Here is a 6,880-nt window from a genome sequence, read left to right on the forward strand (position 1 = left end):
TATTTACTGGTTTACATTGAGAATTGGGAAGAAATTGTTACCTTATAAAGAATATTTCAACTTCTTCTCTGCACACTTGTTTTACATTCATCTGGATTTACCATATACTTATATCTGACCCTGGGAGTATCTAGCAAAATCATTACTGAGGACTTTTGTGGAGGGATAGGAATGAACAAAAACTTTGCAACACGTGTATTTCTAAATTTAAATAGATAAAATAGACATATATTTTTAAAATATGTGTGTAATTAGATACATTGTGACAAGTTGTAATATGTGTACATCACTTACATGAGCATTGAGAAAAGATTTTAGAAGTCCTGGTGGTGACTGACACTACTGTGTGCTAGTAAGAGCTGCACTCCTATGACAGAATTAATGGATACTTGGGACTGTTAAACTGTTATTTTAATTTAAATTTTTTTTTTTTCATTTACAAGTAGTTCCTTTACCTTTCCCCCATAGTTGCTCATAATATTTATCCTAAAAAAATGAACCATTTTCTATCACTTTTTACCTATTTGAAGGTCTTATGTAGCAAAGAAAATAGTGCATTGAACTCAGATGTTTGCAAGACATCATCAAAATCTTGTATTTTAAAATGAAGTTGCGGTGAGTGCCTCAAGTCAGTTGGGAATCATCATAGAAACATGAAGGTACAGTAATATGGCTGAGATGGTAAGTTTGATTTACCAGAGACAGAAGACTTGAAAAGTAAGATGTATTAAAGATTATGTAATTTCCTACTGACCAAGAAAAAAATATATCATAAAACTGTTAGGTCTTGAGGTCCCAAAATTAGACTAAGAATGAAAGGTAAGTGTTTCAAAATGACAAATATGAAAGCTTACTGAATCTCTGCCCTGAATGAACTTCATATCCTGGGAAAAAAAATTAATCCTTTTAAAAAAAATTTTATTACATGCAGTTACAAAGAAAACCTCTTGCCACTGAAATAAAGTTTTATGGAAATGGTGAATGTCTGTATTCAAGGTATGAAAATTTTGCCTTTCAGGTGAGAAATTCAGATGTGAATGCATCTGTGTCTAAAGGCTTCTAAGCACAGACTAGCATTAATGGGAAAACACACCTAAGCAGAGGATGGATGCTAATTTGTTGGATGTTGCTTACTGAGATCCTTCTGGAATAACATCACAGTTGTAACTTTTTGGCCCTGAAGGTGAGACCTGATTGATTTAATGAACCAGGAACAGCCTGTCTTAAATAGGGTATGTGCCTTCACGTTCATAATTGCTGCAATTTCTATTTTGACAGAGCACACAGAACGACAGCAGATAAATGTTACATATTTTAACTTCTGAAATGTCTCTCATCAGCTACTTGTTTCATCTGATTAATGTCAGATTAAAGCTCTGTCAGTACAGAGCTTTAATCAGCCACAGACACTTTGTGGAAAATGATCAGGAGCAGATTTAGATGGAGAGCGATGCCAGGGGTAGCCAAGGTGAAGATTAATTCACATCTGCCTTCTAGAGTGGCAAGTAAATGTCCAAACCAATAGCCCAGAACCTCACAGACGAGGTGCCAGCTTTGCATTTTGGTGTGTTCATGCATGGATTTGCAGTAATTGTAAATGGAGTAAGTTGTATGCTGGACTTGACAGCAAACAGAAGAGAAGTGCTTTGTAATTGCTTCAGTTCTGCCTTTGTGGCCCTCACAGCACCAGTTACACCCTTCAGATGGGATGTCCTGGCTACTCCTCCTCTCTCTGCTGCCTCTTGGGGGTCATTTTAAACAGAAATGGAGAAACAAGGCACTGTGAAATGCTCAGGCAGATTTTTCAGTAGGGCTTCTCTTTTGGAGACAAACATTCCTGGCAATGAAAAGGCTGAACTCATGGAATGTATCAATATTTCATTGCCATTTTAAGTGTTTTAATAATGGTGGGCAGTGCAGTAACTCAAAAATATCCAGGTGTCATTTTAAAAAAATCAGAGGGGAAATGGAGTTTTCTAAAAGAAGGTGCTTCAAATTTGGAGCTGCAGGGAAAGTAAGAGAGCCCTACAAAAGCACAATAATTAAGTGTTTAAACTTTTTTTCATCATGTTTATTGTTATCTTCCCTGCCCTTCTTATTTTTTTAAGCAACAAGAAGAAAAAATACCAAACAGGAGAAAGAGAAATATTTTCATAAAAAAAATTAAATGTCACTGCAAACCTATGAAAATGTGTGTGGCAACTCACAACCATGTTGCATTGAGGATAAGCCTAGATTTCTCCACTGATGCTCTCAGAGAGGCATAGTGGAAACCCCAGAAAGGAATCCAGGCACAGTGAGGCAGAAACTGTGAAGGTTATTCTGATCTAGGGCATTGTACCATGTTAAAAAAAAAAATTTTCTATCTTTTTTATCTGACTACTTTAATACCAGCAGTCTTAATTATATGTATATTATATGTATTTTTATACATGTAATACATATAAATACAGAAATATTAATGATATGTGTACTTTATGTATTAAATGTGGTGTAGTACACACATTAGTCTGATTCTGCATCTGAGCAGAAAAGAGGCAAAGTGCTAATGGTCAGAACAGAATTGTTACCACTGACATCTTATGCGCAATTTTCTTACACAATTCCACCTTCCTTATGCATGGGAAGAAAAACAATGGACCATGCAATATGTCAGGTAGTTTTTTTTAAACCAGTGGGTATCTGGATGGTTCCTGCTTTGATCTTGTTTTCTTCATCAGCTGAAAAGATGTGATGTGCTGAAAAAGCCTTTCTGTTCTTTACAGAAGGATAAAAGATAATTGATTGGAGAAACCTGGGACACTGGCTGTGCTAAGCCTTGTTCATGGTGATTTGGCTGTGTGAATCAGAATTGAACCAAGCTTCTTCAGATTCAGAGGAAAGGAAAAGGGGAAACTTTACAGGAGACAGGTGGGAACAGACAAGGAGTGTAATAAGTGAAAAATTACTTCTGCCTAGCCATGAAATATGGCCTCAGCAAGGATGTGTGTGTTGTCCATGAAGATTGATGGTAAGGAAAATTCAGGGAGGGCTGCAGAGTGCTGTAGCATTAACTCATCAGACAACTCCAATGCCAGTGGCAGCTGACTCTCCACCATAATTTACCATTGGCCAAAATGCAATGGAAGCCCCCAAGGGCAGGAATCCATTAGCCATCAACTATTGCCCTGTAATGTCCTTTAGCAGTCAAGGGCTTATGAGTTTAAGCTGCTATCTTAATAACCCATACATCCCTGTTCTGCCCAGGGCACAACAGCAGTTGTCTCTTCAAGTAAGAAAAGAAAAGAAAAGCACCAGGGAAAGGGAAGTTTTACTAGTGGGAGATCTAAAATTTAAAACAACAAGCTGTTTATAGTCTTAAGTGTATCACTCATTCAAAAGAAGTTCTAGGGTAATAAAAAACTAAATGCAATTTTAGCATGTGTAGGAGTGTATTTGTATGGGGAGAAAAATACTGACACAGGATTGGAGTATGATTTGGCAGACTCTCCCTGCCAGGTAGCAAAAGTCTCAGTGAGATGGCATTGTGTCCCTTAATACAAAAGAGAGTGTTATAAGCCACTGTAATTAGCAGTCAACAGATGTGATTTTGATCAAGGTGGACACAGCTCCTCAAGCTTTGGCAGAAAACTGTGTGAGAGGATCTCTAAATCCAGCTGAGAAAGAAATTAAATGCCTCCAGCCTTTTGCTGCCCCCCTGGAAGTCTAAGCAGTAAAAAATAGCAGAATATTATTGAACCATCAAAACTTAAGAAGTCATAAATACAAGAAATTAAATGAATAAATAATATTGTGGAAATTGTAGTCCCTAATCTAACCCACTCATTGAAATTTTGTTTTTCATGATGATTTCTCTGTAAGTGCTAAAAATGCCAGGAGGGAGGGTGTTGTGTATATGAATAAAGTGCTGTAAACAGTCTTACAACAGGAGGCTTTAATAACTACTCATCCAGTGGTAGTTTAACCTGGAAGAAATTCATCCCACTTCAAAGCCTAAATTATGGACACACAAATTATCAGGCACTTGTGTCTTCACTGAGTTTCCCAAAGAGATGGGATGGATGCTTCCAAACTTCTCTGGAGTGCAACTTAAGCCATATAGGGATTTGTGAGATAGTCACAGGCAAGTGTCCAAGTTATCAGGGTAAATCCAGAAGTAAAAAAGCTTTATCAAGACAAATGAGTGAAGGGAAACATATAAATCCAGCAATTGTGTGGCTGGAGCAGTGTAATTCTATAATAAGAGGTAATTTAGGTATGATTTAGCAGCATATAGGCTTCATGCTGGATCTTGGCACAAGGATGAACTCTCTTTTAGTAATCTAGCTGAGGGATAATTTTAAAGCAAAAGCCTCATCCTTGGTGCCATAATTCATTCTATCATGTTATCTTGCTTAGACACATCCATTAAATATGACATCATTCCTCAGTGTAGTAAGTAATACAGTAATATCCTCTTGACATTACTGAAAATGAACATAAAACCAAGGCTGTGTCTGTCAGGTGTCTGGTTGTGGACAGTCATCTGCTGACAGAGCTGGGTCACACCCACACCTCCACACTGAAGATTGGGAGGGAGAAAAATCAGCAAAAGAATTACCACAGCACTCCTTTGTATTTCCCAAGACAAACTGCAGCATTGTGAAGAGCTGTAGTGTTGCCCTGTGCTGCAGGGTTTGGGCACTGCAGTGTTCACACCTGGGGGCTGTTCCTGGGCATGAAGAGGGATGCTGGAATACTTTATGAGGTACCACAGCACAGCTCCAGCAGGCTGGGAGGCACCTCCTTTATTTCTGGTCGTGGAATGGGGATGGAAACGTGTCAGAAGTAATATAGCTGCAGCAGATCCTGTTAGGAAGAACGAAGTGAGCTAAGGAGCTTTGGAAGTCCTTTCCCAGTCTGTGATCAGGAGCTGCTAATTAGAAACGGGATTTGACAGCCCAGTGCTGAAAGAGAGAGGGAAAAGCAGGAAAGCGGTTTTGAGCAAAGATGCAGCAGGAAAGGAGACGCGAGGGCAGGTGCATAGGGAGGGAAGGGCTGAGCAGGATTCCAGCTCCTTCCCCCGGGACCGGCGCTGCCAGCGGGTGGCACCGCGGGGCTGCTGAACCACCGACCCGGGCGAGACGGGCGCAGGACAGGCTGCCGTTCCTGTTCTCACGTCTTTCGAGGTGTTTTCTTGAGCGGGAATCGCTGGTGGAGTCCCTCTCTCCAGGCAGAGAAAAGCTACCCTGGGCTGTCACCAGCACGTGTAAAGGAAGTGGATCTGCCGCGCTGGGAAGAGAAGTCCCGCAGAGATGATGGTTGTGCTCCAGAGCCACATTAGCAGAGGATAAAGCTGGTACCCCGCCCAAAGGATGCCATTTGGGCTCCCTCTCCCTCAGTCCTGTGCAAAGGCAGGTTAATTTTACCTCTGCCTTTATACATGGGAGGCTATGCTGTTGCATCTTTAGTCCAGCTCCTCTGGAGACTACTGACAGCTTACTGAGATGAAATTTTGTCTATACTTAGGACGTGCTGTTGGTGGTGTCTCTTCCTTTCAGTAACACAGCAGTGTGCAGCCATTCTGGCCCGTTTTGTGGTGGTGCTGCTTGATTTCAGGCCAAGACTGGTGTGGCAAGCAGCATCTGAACCAGACATGGTTTTTTTAATACAACACATGGGTCTCATGATGACTGCAAAAGACAGTGTGGGGAAGTACTGGAGCAGGGAATTGCATTGAGAGTTATAGTGTAAAGAGAGAACCTAGAAGGATCTGCCAGTCATTGGAGTCTCATTGACATGTTTTTCCCTGGCTCATATCTATCCCCTTTTCTGCTCTCTCAGCTTGGAATCACTTATTTTGTAAACAAAACTGAAAGAGCAGAAGTTTCAGGCTATGTCATTCCCTAGAGTGAAGGCAAGCACACAGAGTGATAGCCTCAGGCTGCGTGTGAAGAGTCTTTTCAGGGAAGACAGCTTGACAAGTCCCTTGTTTGCTTCTTCCTCTTTGCTGTAGAATCAAGGGAAGGTTGGTAAACAGTGACTGCACAGCATTCAAAATAAAGACTTCAGGCTACAAAATAGAAGAGGTTAATCAAGGTCTCTACTTGGCTTTCCCCCTCCTGCATGAGAAGGAGGAGCTGGATCTCTCACTCTGTTCTTCACACCACTCTCTCTTCGGGGATTTTTACTTGCAGAATTTTTCATTGTCCCTTTTAGGGATGTGTGTGAAACCCCTAGGCCTATTGCAAACACCTGGCATTAAATTTGTGCAGCAATACACAGACCTTTATTGTGCAGAGCAGGAGAGGAGCTAAATTAATTCCTAAGCAATGAGGTGAAATTACTGTGAGGAAAGGAAGAACCTTGAGACATGAATACTTTTACAATACTGTCATGCTGAAAAATGATCAGTGTTGACTGAACTTTTGAGCACAAAGAAGGATGAAAAATGCTTTGTGTAATCAAGTAGCTTGAAACAAATTTTATAAGAGAGTGAGATAGCATTTAATTTTTTCCATATTTCAGTTTTACACTCCTACATAATTAATACACAGCTGACAACACGTTTTTTTCTTGTACAGGATGTGTTCCAAATAAGTACAAAGTATAAAACATTCAGGTTTTTGTAATAGCAAAAATGTTTCATTCATTTAGAAGGTGAAACAATCAGAATTAAATCAGGGGTGATGAGTGGGTGCTTTTGGTACCATTTCTACTCAAATTTGTCACTTGCAGCAAGAGGCAAAATTTGCTGTGCTTGTCACATCACTATCAGAGGTAACAGAAAACAGAAAACTCAGAGGCACCAGGGAGCAGCAGAACTGCCCAGCTGTGGAAGGGCCCAGCACCTCTGCCCTTTCTTTTGAGTTCAGGCAGTGAGATCAGCTGCTGCATTTAA

The sequence above is a fragment of the Ammospiza nelsoni genome, chromosome 2 (assembly GCF_027579445.1).
Source record: "Ammospiza nelsoni isolate bAmmNel1 chromosome 2, bAmmNel1.pri, whole genome shotgun sequence".
Lineage (NCBI taxonomy): Eukaryota > Metazoa > Chordata > Aves > Passeriformes > Passerellidae > Ammospiza > Ammospiza nelsoni.